The sequence below is a fragment of the Leopardus geoffroyi genome, chromosome A3 (assembly GCF_018350155.1).
Source record: "Leopardus geoffroyi isolate Oge1 chromosome A3, O.geoffroyi_Oge1_pat1.0, whole genome shotgun sequence".
Classification (NCBI taxonomy): Eukaryota; Metazoa; Chordata; class Mammalia; order Carnivora; family Felidae; genus Leopardus; species Leopardus geoffroyi.
Genome location: NC_059336.1, coordinates 19595582 through 19609811, shown reverse-complemented (window position 1 = coordinate 19609811; position 14230 = coordinate 19595582). Strand labels below are relative to the sequence as shown.

General features: G+C 51.5%; 2 long non-coding RNA genes across 3 annotated transcripts; both read right to left on the bottom strand.

Moving 5' to 3' along the window:
* Positions 1 to 5846: 5846 nt before the first annotated feature.
* LOC123580210 lies at positions 5847 to 12322 on the bottom strand. Of its 2 annotated transcripts, XR_006703180.1 has the most exons (4): positions 11985 to 12322; positions 11424 to 11506; positions 10009 to 10220; positions 5847 to 6266 (listed from the first exon to the last, which is right to left on the bottom strand). It is a non-coding gene; the product is annotated as an uncharacterized LOC123580210 (long non-coding RNA). The 2 variants fall into 2 exon arrangements; XR_006703179.1 differs by lacking the exon at positions 5847 to 6266 and having other exon boundaries at positions 8739 to 10220.
* Positions 6515 to 8566, bottom strand: LOC123580211. Its single transcript, XR_006703181.1, has 2 exons — positions 7669 to 8566; positions 6515 to 6697 (listed from the first exon to the last, which is right to left on the bottom strand). It is a non-coding gene; the product is annotated as an uncharacterized LOC123580211 (long non-coding RNA).
* Positions 12323 to 14230: the final 1908 nt, after the last annotated feature.

Sequence of the window (14230 nt, the reverse complement as noted above, 5' to 3'; positions counted from 1 at the left end):
ACCTCTGGATGTACCCGTGCCACCACGAGCCCAGCAGCATTGATCGCCAGCCTTGTAGAGGGAACATTTGCCTTTCTTCCCCTTCCAAATAATTAAAGTATGATATTTTATGGCCTGATAAAATTTACTGGGACCCTTGGCACGTAATTATAGTGCTTCTTTAAAGGAGACCCCATAAAAGATGCATGATTAGAAAGTTAAGGATCTGGATAGAATTACAACGATGTGACAAATAATTTACAAGTGATAAACTGTCCGAGGGGGAAAAAAAATTCCAATAACCTCTGATGAAGACTAACAATTAAAATAATAAATCCCCCAAGAGCAAGGGTAAACCTTTCTTCTTGGTCAAAGGCTTACACTCCATGCGCCCAGCAAGACGAGCAGGGCTTCTCATCAAAGTCAAACCCTGGGCTCACCGGGCGTCTATTCTTTCTGGACGTATGTATTTATTTTTGTACTTAAGCACTTACTTATTTAATCTTTTCAGTCATTGACTCATCTGCTGATTTATCCCTTTTTTGTTGTTGTTGTTTCTAGCCCTTCTTCTGTTCCATCGTCACATACATTCATCATTCCTTCCGTCCCTCTGTCCACCCACCGTTCCATTCATTCATTCATTCCCCTACCCATTCATCGATGCCCATCTGTTCATTTATCCATTTATTAGCGACTTGTTAACTTGTTCATCTATTCATGTATCCGTCACGCATTTATTTTTCCTCCACTTACCCCTCCACATGTCCACGCCGTCCACGTGTATTGTTTTTCTGTGCTACAAAGACTCTTCTCTATATCCTAAGGCAGCACTGTCCCACAGAACTATAAAGTGAGCCACATAAAGGATTTTAAATTTTCTAACAGCCACATTAAAAAATAAAAACAGAGGGGGCACCTGGGTGGCTCAATCAGTTGAGTGTCTGACTCTTGATTTCGGCTCCGGTCATAAACCCTGGGTCATGGGATTGAGCCCCCACTTTGGGCTCTGTGCTAAGTGTGGATTCTGCTTAGGATTCTCTCTGTCTCTCCAACTTCCCATTCTCCCCTTCTTGCATACTTACATACTCTCTCTCTCTCTCTCTCTCTCTCTCTGTCTCTCTCTCAGTAAAATAAAATAAAAAATAATAAAAAATAAAGTTAAAAGAACCAATGAAGTCAATTTATGTAATAATTACATTCTTTAATAATTATTGTTGTTACGGAATGGTGTAAGTCTTTTAACATACGCCACATATTTATTTTCATACAAAATATAAATCCTATTTACTGACATCGTCATTCATTTTATTTTAACTCCGTATATCCAACGTATGATCATTTCAACATGGCGTCAAGATAAAAACATTCACCAGTTATTTGACATCTTTCTTTTCATCCTAGGCTTTCAAAACCCAGTGTGCATTTCACACCTGCAGCTCAGCTCAGCCGGACTAGCCACAGTTCAAGTGCTCAACAGCCACATGGGGTCCACGGCTACCATATTGGACGTCCCAGTTGTAGATCTCTGAAGATGAATCTGAGAGCTTTTGACCTTGGAGAGTTCACACTCAGGTGAGGACAGAGCGCTGAGATTTGCTGACTGTTGAGACACAATGTATCTCAGTCACCATCTCACTTCATCTTGACATTCAAGCTATAAGATACTCCCATTCTATCCTTGGGGAAGCTAAGACTCACAGAGAAGTGGTAAAAAGTTCTGGAATAAAATAAATTGAGCACCCCCAAAACACTGCTCAAATGAGCAGACAGAGCAGGGACTGAGCAGGTAGGGAAACTTGAAGGGGGTTGCCTAGCTCGGTCCAAGGCCTGTGAGGGTCTGGAATCAGACACTGAGCCAGCCTGGAAGTAGGGGAGAAGCCTCACCACAGAAAGATCTTTCCAGACAGAGCAGACACACAGAGAGAAAAGAGAAGAGTTAACACTCTGATGTGACCAGGCTCTGGTCCCCGAAATCTTCAAATATCTCACGGCAGGGACACAGGGTGTAAAAGAACATAGTTGGGAGAATTAAGGAAGAAAGAAAGAAAGAAAGAGCTCACACAGGTCACGACTAGCCTTTTGCACCCCAAATCACCGTCTTCTATCCTTTCATAACGCAACGCGCGAGGATTCTGTGGCCAATCATCTGCATGGCGCCCAGGCCTGGAGAGGGCGACGGTGTCCCTGATGGCAGTGATACAAAGGTGATGGTCCTAAGAGTCACAGGAGCTCACATTACTGAGCATTTTCACCGTGTTCCAAGTACTCTGACTGCACGGTTCACTGACCCCTTTATTTCAGAGATGGGGAAACTGAGGCGTTTTCCCAAAGTCCACTAAATGCCATCTGCCATGTGTTCCCTGCAGAGACCCCCGAATGAGCGTTTCACTGGAAACTGGCCCTGCCAGACGGGATACGGGCTGGGGGGACAGCCGCTGGGGACACGGAGCTCCTCTTGGTCGCTGTTTCCACCGAGTTCACGGTCCAGTGGGGAAGAGGAATCTGTGGCAGATAAAGGCCTGTCAGAGTTCCCGGCGCTGTGCTAGATATCCCAACACAGCCAAGTGGAAACAAAGAAGGGAGCTAGCTGTCTGTCACCGCCCCCCCACACCCCGTGGGGCTGGAGAGGCAGTCAGCAAGGCCCTACTGAAGGGGTGATACTCGGGCATCACCAGGCTTCCTGTGACTCCCCCGGCAAGAAGTAATCTCTCTCCCTTCCACAAATTAGCCCCTTTGTCAGGTCCTCAGAGCCCAGGCCGAGCCCCGGCCCCCACTGGGACAATTTCCGCTGCCCTCCCTCTCCTTCCCCAGCACAGCCTGCTCATTCTGTAAATCCCCCCGCAGGCACCAGGGAAGCTTTATACTTACTCAACGTCATAACGGATCAATGGAGAAATACAATCGCTGGGATTTTGGAGAATGTATATATTTGTTTAAAAACCCCTGTCTTTCTCCGGGTGCAGACAAAACACTGCCAGCTTAACACCTCCCAGAGATGCCCTGTGGGAAGATTTCGGGGCTTTAAGCTGTCAGTAGCAATATCAGTCAGACGGGCTTCGCGGTGGCCTCTGCTCTGGAACAGGAGAGATGTGGCAGAGGAGTGGGACAGGGGAGCTAGACGGAGCTGCAGTCAGTGGAGACAGAGCGAGAAAGGGAGAGAGACAGCACCGGCACTCGGGACGGGAGGCGACGGCTGAGAAAGGGCAGTGCCGACTCGGGGGCCTTGAGCCACTTGGGTGGGGGAAGACAAGAGTCAGGAAGACACAGGCCAGGCTCAGACGAAGTGAGCCAGGAGCCCAAACGGGACAGACATCAAGTCATCGGCGAGATTGGGAAGGCGAGGCAGACGGACAGAAAACGAAGGAGGGTGAGGGGGCCCGGTGGGATGTCTAGAGCACACGCAGCCCCCACCTGAGGCCTGTGCTCAGCTGTTACCCCTGCCTCGAGGATGCTTTGCCTGCTTCTTGTATCGCTGGCTATTTCTCCTCTCTCCTCAGAACGGCCTCCAATGGCCACTCGAGGCAATGCAGGTCTGCCCCACTTGCTCCTACCTATTGTCCTCCAACAGAAAACAACACTCAGTGGGTTTCTTTTCTAGAACTTGTTAGCTTTGTATTATTCACTTGTTTATTATTCATACCCAGGGCCACTGCTGTCTTGTCATAACCTCAGGGCCTAAAATAATGCCTGGCATAGAATAGGTGGTACTTAATGGTTGAAAAACAGATAATAAATGGAAGGAAGGAAGGAAGGAAGGAAGGAAGGAAGGAAGGAAGGAAAGAAGGAGAAAGAGAGGAAGGAAGGAAGGAAGGAAGGAAGGAAGGAAGGAAGGAAGGAAAGAAGGAGAAAGAGAGGAAGGAAAGAAGGAAGGAAGGAAGGAAGGAAGGGGGAAGAGAGAGGGAAGAAGGAAGGAAGGAAGGAAAAGGGAGGAAGGAAGGAAGGAATGAAGGCAGGAAGGCAGGAAGGAAGAAGGAAGGAAGGAGGAAGGAAGAAGGAAGGAAGGCAGGCAGGCAGGCAGGAAGGCAGGCAAGAAGGCAGGCAGGAGGAAGGAAGAAGGCAGGCAGGCAGGCAGGCAGGCAGGAAGGCAGGAAGGCAGGCACACAGGAAGGCAGGAAGGCAGGAAAGAAGGAAGGAAGGAAGGAAGGAAGGAAGGAAGGAAGGAAGGCAGGAAGGCAGGAAGGAAGAAGGAAGGAAGGAGGAAGGAAGAAGGAAGGAAGGCAGGCAGGCAGGAAGGCAGGCAAGAAGGCAGGCAGGAGGAAGGAAGAAGGCAGGCAGGCAGGCAGGAAGGCAGGAAGGCAGGCAGGCAGGAAAGAAAGAAGGAAGGAAGGAAGGAAGAAGGAAGGTAGGCAGGCAATGAAGGCAAATCAGTCTCCAGCTACTTGGTCATGCAGGTTGGAAGACCAGGATTTGGGGCAGGGCCGGGGTTGACTGGGAATGGATGCCTGTCCTCTGCAGCTGGGCACAGGCAGAGGCCGTCTGTGACAGAGACCTGTGGCAGCAGGGGGCAGGGCCTGCATCCGACACCGATGGGCATCAGCCAGACCAAAGAGGATCCTGGGAAGAAGGCTGCTGGGGAGCTGAACACTTTCCCTCCCGCTCTGAGAGTCCCTCTGGAGTTCCGTCCAGATAGAAATGGTTTCATCCATGACTTCGCTTTGTCTAAAGTTCGAAATGGTCCTGTGGGCAAAAGTGCATGACTCCCACGTGTGCTTTTTGGGCGGTGAAAGTCCCTAACTTAATGGGACTCCCATCAGCCCCATTAGGACTCACGCAGCCTCCCTCCCGTGCAGGGCTCTCTGCCTCTATGGAAAGTGCTCTCAGGAGCCATTTTGCAAGACCAGCCCCTGCTGACCAGTGCCGGAAAGCACCTCAAGGGAGAAGCTTCCAGTCCAGATTGGAGTGCTTTGGCTTCCTGGAAGTCCCTGGTGAAGACCAGTCCTCTTTCGGAGGCCAGACAAGAGGCCATCACGTGTGTTTGCACCTTGAGGTTAGCACAGAAGCGGTATTGGCCTGCTGGGGTGATCTGGCTGCCGGAAAGCCACAGAGAGGCTGGGCAGCTTGGCAGGAAGGAATCTGGGTATGAAATCCCAGGGTGAGGGGACTGCTCCCGGCCACTTATAGCGTGCCCCAGAAATAGTGACTCAATTCAAGACCAACATCCGAAGCCACCCACAGCCCCTCCCCCACCCCTGCCACAACGACTCTTTCTTTTTGCCTCCCTGCCCTCGCTCACATTTACCCAAACGTGACACTCTTGCTTTCGCAGAGTAAATTCCAGGTCACATTTTACTTTCCTGGTAATTGTGTAATAAACAGCTTGCATGTTTCAACGAGACCTCCATCACTGACACTGTTGACAAGTCCCTTGATGTCCCCGCTTCCCCTACCAGTCCCCTGTAAATGATCCTCTGAGGGTTACCCAGATGCTTGCCCCGATAGACACTGATGCAGCAAACATCTCTGCTTACGCCTATTCCTTCCTTCGACATTCTTTTCTCGGGATAAATACCAGGGTGCGACAATAAATTGTCACATCATCCCCGAAGTTTGTAAGAATTTGGATGGTCACAAGCAGTGTTTGTGTATATGATTTTTCGACCCAACCTCACTAGAATTGGGCATCATTGCATAATTTTTTTTTTCCTTAGGTGATTGATGTAAGTTATTGTAATTCCCTCAGACAGAATTAAGAATGAACATTTTTGGGGGCGCCGGGGTGGCTCAGTCGGTTGAGCTTCTGACTCGGGCTCAGGTCACGATCTCGGCAGTTTGTGGGTTCGAGCCCCGCATCGGGCTCTCTTCGGTCAGACCCCACTGCAGATCCTCTGTCCCCAGTCTCTCTCTGCCCCTCCCCCTTCCCCTGCTTGTGCTGTCAAAAATAAAAATAAACATTAAAAAAAGAAGACGAGTGAACATTTTTTAAATGCTTGTTTATTCTTCATATTACTTGTATGTGAATTTTGGTTTACAGGTCGATTCAGCTCACCTTCTCACTCCTTTTCTGCGTCTGTAAGTTTGGGCGTAAATCACCCCCCTCTGGGAAATAAGGAATGATCTATTCAGAGGATGCCATTATAAACGACGGGCATCACTCAGAGCTTGGAATACGGTCCTCACCCCGGCCTGGGGGCAGCCACACCGAAGGACAGCCATATTTCCTCCCAGCCCGTCATCTGCTGACCTCTGACCGGGCTAGGCTGGGAGGCTACTGATGTTAATGCACTCTGTGCGTCAGACACCGTGTTCAGCACTCTCCATAAACGTCTCACTCAATCCCTCCACTGACACTGAGAAGTAAACATTAGAATCTCCATTTTGTAGACGGAATGGAGAGAAGTCAAGTTATTGACACAACACCACCCAGACCAGATTCGAACCCAGATCTATGGGTTGATAAGGCTCACGGCATAACCACTGCCCTAGCCTTGGATGGAAAATATGACCAAAGGGTGTTAAAAGTTGTTGGTGAACGTGCTATCATCTGTATTAGTTTGGGTCCTCCAGAGAAACAGAACCAATAGACTCTACAGAGATGTGCATGTAAGAGGAAATTTATTCTAGGAGCTGGCTGACGTGATTGCCAAGGCTGAGAAATCCCGCAAGCTGCCATCTACAAGCTGGAGTAGCCGGAAAGAGGGTGGTGAGATTCAGCCGAAGGCTGAAGGTCTGAGAAGCCCCACTGGGAGCTGGAAAGCCCAAGAGCCAGGAGCTCCGAGGTCTGAGAGGGTAAGATGGACGTCTCAGCTCAAGTGGAGACAAAGTCACCCTCACGCTGCCTTTTCCTTCTGGTCGGGCCCTCGACAGGTTGGATCACGCCCCCCGCCCCATCTTCTTACTCTGTCTACTGATTCTGCTAATCTTTTCCAGAGATACCCTCACAGACACACCTACAAGTGCTTCACTGGCACCCCTTAGCCCTGTCAAGTTGACACATAAAATGCACCATCACATCGTCTCTACCCTAAAAGAGCTCACAGTCCTCTGGAAAGACAAGCAGGAAGAGTCACAAAACCACGGGTAATAACGACACGTGTGGTCAGGGAGCTGTGGGGGCACCGTGAGAACCCCTTGCTTTGGAGCTGAGGAAGGCTTCCTGGAGGAGGCGATGCCGCGTGGGGTGTCGAGCGCGAAAGAGGACTTGCTTGGTGGACAAGGATCAGACTGCGGAGCAAAGGGAGAGCTGAGACCTGGGCCTCATATGTCTGCAGGGGGAAAGGGCCTACGGGTAAGTACGGGGGGGAGGTTTTGGAATCGGACAGACCCCGTTTCGAACTCTGCCTCGTCTCACTAGCCGTGCAGTTAGTCATTTCGCTCCCTGAGCCTCAGTGTGCCCGTCCTTAGCACAAAGACACCTGTTTTGCTAGTTGTTGAAGGGACTGAGGAGCCCACGAAAGTAAAGCACTCGGTCCAGCACCTGGCCAGAGAAGTGGGTGCTCAGAAGTGCCAGGTTCTTGCTGCCACCTCGGAGGATTTCCCACTTCCCCTACCCGACCTTCCTTTCCACAAGCAAACCCGGGAGTGTGACCCGTGAGGAGTGGCTTCCAAGCACACATACCTGTGAGCACACGCCTTTCTGGAAGCAACAGAGGGCAAGGAAAGCCATCTGGGCTTTGAATTCAGCCACATCTGACTTCATCCCATTGCAGCCACTTTGCAGCTTGGACCTTACACCTTGGACAAGTCACTTACCTCCACGGAGGCTCAGTTTCCTCCTCTGTAGAAAAGAGCCAGCAAACCCTGCCTTAGGAATTCTCCTGGCCCGTGAGCACAGTGGCCTGCACATCCACAGGCTCTCAGTGGTCAGTGAAAGCCCCCGAAAGCCCTCGTCCTTTTGGTCACCACGCAGGCACTCACAGCGGTGGTCTGATGCAAACGTCCGTGCTTCTAGTAATCTACACAAGGGAGCAGGAGCCCCTTTGGGACTTCCCCAAGGGCCCCGGGCCCGTCACCCTCTGGGGCACCCAGCCCGGCAGGGTCTAAAGGCAGTAGCCTCTACTCCCCAGCCCATCATCTCCACATCCTCCCCTAACTATTGCGGGAAGGAGCATGACTCATGGAGGGGAGACTACTGGCATCGTCTCCACTCTCCCCCACACCGCCCCCCCCCCCCCGCCCCTGCATGGGGCCGGCCAGCAGGCTTGTGGTTAAAGGGCCTGCCTGGGTTGCAAAACAAGCCAGTTTGCTGTGTTCGGCATCACGTGACTCAGCGGGCTCTGGGATGGCCTTTTCTTCCCTCACTCACTGACTCACTGCAGGCTGGCTTGCAGTCACATGGGTTTCTGGGCCTCAGTTCCCCCCCGAGCGCTCCTGGCTAAGGAGCTAGAGAAGACTAAATGAGAAGAACTGCTTCATTTTTCCTCGTGTTATTGCACCATGAGTGTGTAAATATATTCTCGTTCTGAACAATGTAAAGACAATCAAATATAGAACACGAGAAACAGGAAGCCACCCCTTTGCAGCAGCAAATCTAGTCAATATTTTCCCCAGCATGTTGAAGAGCCCTGTTATTTTTTTAAGTACTTTTAAGTTACATAGAAATCTATAAATGCACCCTTCTTTTTTAAATTTATTTATTTATTTTTGAGAGAGAGAGAGAGAGAGAGAGAGAGAGAGAGAGTACAAGCAGGGCAGGGGCAGAGAGAGAGGGGGAGAGAGAGAGAATCCCAAGCAAGCTGCACCCTGTCAGCGCAAAGCCCGACGCGGGGCTCGATCTCACAAACTGTGAAATCAAGAGAACCTGAAATCAAGAGTCAGACGCTTAACCGACGGAGCCAGCCAGGTGTCCCAATGCATCCTTCTTTTTAAAAAGAGTAGAATATTACTGGGAAGGCCGGTACCTCCAATCCTGATCCACTCCAGAGGCAACCCCTAGTGTCAATTATTTCTCTTGCAAATCTCTGTTCTTTGTATGGTGTTATGTGTTACATAGAAGCTCATAGTAAAGCCTAGGGGCCGAGTTGGGGGAGGGAAGGGGGCATTTCTATTCTTAGCGCTGCACACTGTATCTTTCTACAACTTGCTTTTTTCATCCATCACAATGCTTGGGAGATTTGCCCGTTGAGCCCCCAAAGGTTCCACTTAGTTCTTTTAATGGCTACTTAGTATCCCATACTGGGCGTGTGCCCTAGTCTTTACCAGTTGCCAAGTCCAGACTCCAGGGTTTGCATTGCTCATAAACAATGTTAACATGAACACCCACCCACACTCTTCTTTTGCCCACTGCAGGTAGTTCTCAAAAGTCGATGCCAAGTGGTAGAATCTGCACACCCCAGCACATTTAGGTTTCGTAGATAGCACTGGATGGTGCTCCCAAGACAGCAGCTCCTCTCTGCTTTCCAGGGGTTTACAGATATGTGTCCATGTGTACATGGAAACTCACTTTTGAAGGGTTCATAGTAAATGGTACTCCGTGTCCTGTTGAGAGGCAGCTCAGGGAGTGAGGAAGGCCAGCAGAACATCTGCTCTAGGTGAAAATGATCAACTGCTGAAGCCAAACTCACTATGGAGAGGGGGGAAACTGAAGCCTGGCCAAAGAAATTGACTTGCCCGTTAGTTCCCAGTCCCTTCTTGCCAAGCCTACTCTCAATGGTTAAGAGGAAGCAAATCCTCCTACACAGGAGTCAGGGGAATCTTTTTCCAAACTTAAATAGAATCATGTCCCCTCCTTTGCTTGAGATATTTCATTGGCTTCCTATGCTCTAACTTCAGGACCTCACCCCGACCCTTTGCTCTCTGTCTCCAGAGAGCACCAAGATGTCTCCTGCCACAGGGACTTTGCATGTGTTTTTGACTCTCTGAAACATTTCCTGCTCCTCCCCTTCCACACTCACACTCACTTTGCTGATTCCTTCTCCTGTCTGAGATCTCAGTTAAAGCATTCCTTCCTCAGGGAAGCCACCTTGATGATCCCCTTGACCATGCCACAGCCCTCTCAGAATCTCTCTTAGTGTCTTGTATTTCTCCTTCAGACAACTGCCCACGGATGCGATTTATACTTTCTGTGTAATACTTGAAAAATATCTGACTCACCTACTGAGTCTCCAAGGCCAAGAGCTGGGTATCGCTTTGCTGGATCTCCGGCATTTCAGTCACATAGATGCTCAGTATTATCTGAATGAACGAAGGAGTAACTTTCCTCCTCTCTCCTCACCACATGGCCTTTTGGTCATACTCTCCTCTGGGCCTTCCCCTTCCGTCACCAAGGTTCCCAAGGGAGGCTGCCTCAGCAGGCACACATCGTTCTGATCACAGGAGACAGAGGGTGGTCTGAAAGTCACCTTGGCTTCAGATTTGCCACTCCTGATTTCAAACCCCATTTCAGCAAATTGGACATGTCACATTTGTTCTCTGGGACTCAGTTTCTTCATCTGTAAAGTGGGCAGCAACCCCCCCCCTCCGGCCGCCCCTTGCAGGATTGTATGGAGTAGCCCAGCGCCCTGAACCTCGTGTCGGCTCAGTCCTAGGGGAAGCCCTCTCAAACCACATCCCTCATAATCACCTCACTGTGGTCTGAAGCAGATTTCACACTTAGGTTAAGACAACGTTGACCTTCCCCACACTTTCAGATCCTTGCCCTGAATCCAGCAAGGGGAGCTCCATCATCTACCTGATAAACCAAACACTGTCACCACCAGATGCAGGCACTAAGGGCAGACAGGGGATTAGGAACGGCCCCAGGGACCCCCGGTGACTCTCTAAGACCTGAAGCATTCAGCCAATAGGGAGCAAGCTGGGGTTACCTTAAACCCACATGAGCTTTCTCCCTTCAGAGTAACAACACCTCTCTTCCTTGATGGCACCTGCAAAGCTCCCTAAGGGGCCAAGAGACCTTTCTGGATCCCCGGAAGAAGAGTTGATGAGGAAAGGAGAAAGAGGGGCACCGACTGAGCTGCAGCCTTGGGGATCAATAAGGGACAGGAGAGACTAAGGCTAGGAAGGACATCCTGCGGCCCTCACAGGAGAAGCATCTGGATCCCCAGAGCTGCGTCCGTGGCCGGGAACTCCAGAACGTCCCAGAACGTCCCAGAACATCCCCTGCCCCTTTTGTTTCTCCCTCACCTCTGGCTGTGGGCCTTTGCTTTAAACCAGCCTCATCCCCGGGACCTCATCTCTCGTCCCACGTTCCTTAGTGCCACGTCCCAGCCAGACCTGGAGGTGCCCTGGGGAACACGACTGATGTGGCCATGCTCTCGCAGAGTTCACAGGCCAGTGGCTTGTTCCTGCAGCAGCGGGCAAGGAAAACTGGGGGAGCCGTGAGGGGCTACTGGCCTGCTTTGCCGGGTCTGGGGTTTCTGGGACCTCGGGACAATGGGATGTTAAGGGTATCAACGGAAGCAAGGAGGAGACCGAGGTCTGCCCCAGATGAGCCAGCCACCAGCCTGCCGTGAGGGGGTCTGGGCAGCCCCCACCCCATCCCCCCTCTCTCACCTTCTCCAGCTACTCACCCGCGATTAGTGAGCACACAGCAGGCCTGTTTTCTTTCACTAATGTGTCCCCGGGATCGGCACAGAGCTTGTCACGGTAAACACTTGGAAGGAAGAACAAGAAGGAAGGTTGGGAGGACATGGCTTTGCAGGAAGGGAGAGAAACAAGAACGAAGAAAGCAGAGAGCCCTGCACACATCGACTGATTGATTGATCCACTCTTTACTGTGCCGGACATCGTACTCGACTGTGGGGACACGGGTAAAGCAGATGAGATCCCCGCGTCACGGAGCTTGTGTTCTGACACTTGCAGGGACACCGGCACGCCTTCCTTCCGGTGCGTCCCCGTAGAACAGCAGTCCCACAAAATGCCCAGCACTGTGCTCCTCTGTCAGATGAGCCTGAATCTGCTACAGCCCTTGCTCCCACCTTGGACTTCACCTCAGAGAGTGAAGGCTCTGAGAAGGTGTGCAATTAGAGAAAAGCCTGATGAACCCGGTCTGCTCTAAACACTTTCTGCCCGAAAGCCGCTTTTTCTCAGAATTACATCCCACGGTCTTAAAGGAACCCGGCAGAGGTCACCTCCTGGTCGGCGCCCCCGGGGCAGGTCTGGCCCTTCTGTTCGGCCGCACTCCTCCTCTCTCCGGGCTTATTCCCGACAGCACGTCCCGTGGATGGGTCCCGCAGCCACAGTTTCCGTCGCTGGGTTTCCTGGCACCAGGGAACTGCTCCTTGACTGGGCTCCAGGAAATCATGCTCTGTGCCGTCTTTCTCTGCCGGGGACGGGGCTGTGCGGACGCCTCCTGCTGTTCTGTCCTCGGGGCTCAAGGGCCGGGAGAGGCAGCAGGAGAAGCCAGAAGCCGCAAGAGGCTGGGACTGGGATTTGAACGGCAGGAAGGGAGGCCTGGCCTGACCGGAAGGTCTACGCTATTCTGCCAGACCTCCAGGTTTTGACGGAGGCCGAATCCCGCCTGCCAAGGGAACTCAGAGCCTGCCAAACCCCCACGAGGATGGAGACAAACATCAGCCTCGTGTTTCTGATTCACACCATCTCAGCTCCTCAAACCGCTATTTGGTGAAAGCTGCTTACGTTTCGACAAATCCAAGGGCCCTCTTTGCAAACGGTGATTTGGCTTTGTCCTGAGATCTCCGGGCCAGAGTGGGACGATGCCACGCCCGCTCTGCCCCCACAGGCCTCTCCCCCTTCAGAGAGAATTACAGCCTCTAGATGCACTTCGAGAAACAAACGTCACCTTTCAAACCTCGGTTTCCTCCTCCGTAACCCGGGAGCAGCCCTGATCTCGCAGAATTGCTGAGATTAAATAGCGAACGCGTTATTTAGGCCCCAGGACTTAATAAGCACTAAAGAAGAAGGTATACATTATTAATCGTAGTATTAGGGTTATTACCAGCATCCTCATCATCGCTGTCCCGTGATTCAGTGAGCCCTTGGAATCTTGGAAACAGTGCGTAGATTCCCGGAGTAGATCTTCTTAGTAGCGACCCCAACAAATAAATCCCCCTTCTCAGAACCCACACTAATGTGGTCCCCTCGCCCACACGGACGCTGGCATTGGCCACGTGATCCGGTTTGGCAACAAGGGGAAGGTCAGGATGACCCAGGCATTGGAGGAGGCTCAGGCATCCAAGACTTCCAGGCGGGGCCCGGGGCCAAACTGGATGGAGCCCCATGGTGAGCCCAGCAGAGAAGCCTCCAGTCAGATGAGCCGCTGCCCTGAACCACCGAGTCTGGGGCAGTGCCTTACACAGCAAGAGAGAACTGATAGAGAGGGCCTACCTCTTTGTCCTCTCCTCCCCTCTGTCACTAGGCCCCCTTTCTCAAGCCTTCTGGTTCAACTGGTCTGTCTCTGTGGGCTGGAGAAATGGTCAGCCTGGAGCCTGGTGAGGGGTCTTGGGTTTATCATCTTAATTCACAACATCCGCCGCCCACGGCTACTCAGACAGACTCCCTGGAGACAGAGGAGCGTGTCCCCCAATCCCCACCTTAGAGCACAGCCACCTGCCATTGAGAACTAAAACACAAGTGAGTTCGAAATGATTCCAGACACTGCATTAATCCAGGCTAACGGGAGGGAAGACCAGTCAGAATAAGAAGTGAACTGCACGTTTTCAAAAAAGGTGATCTGTAGTTTTATGGCTCTCGAACTCATACGGTAACTCAAGCTAAATTCTCAAGCGCTACCAACAACTTGTCCCCTGGGGAAGGTCTGCTGAGTGCAGTAACTTAGTTTGCAATTGGCATATTAATTGCTTGCATTCTGATACGTTCCTTCAAAGAACCCACCGCTATCTGTGGAGAGCTGATGCTCTTCAATGCTTCGACGTGAACCCTGCAGACATTTACCCTGCGGGCAGGAGCGATGACCCCACGAAAGTGAATCTCCCGTCCCTGCTCCTTCTAGACTTCGGACCTGTGGTAACCATGCATTTATTGGAACATATCAGAGTCTATTCGAGTAGCAGTGGGAGAGAGCTGGCCGGTGCCCATCACAGTACTGACCATTGTTCGTTTCATTCTCCCGGCCACCTTGCGACATAGGGTGACTGTTCATCCCCGCTTTGCAGGTGGAATAACTGAAGATCAGAGGGTTAAATGACTTGCCCAAGGTTGTGCCGTGTGCCCACTGCCCCAATCGAAGGGGAGCACAGTGAAGCAAGGCTTTAATCACCGTCCTTGCAAGAGCGGGTGTCTAATGGACAGGCACAATCAGGCAGTCGCAGCAAGGCAATTTGTCTCCTGGCATGCAAGTCCCTCCCCTGATTCCTCATTGGCTGAGGACTGCAGAGGTTACAGCCTTACCCAGAGG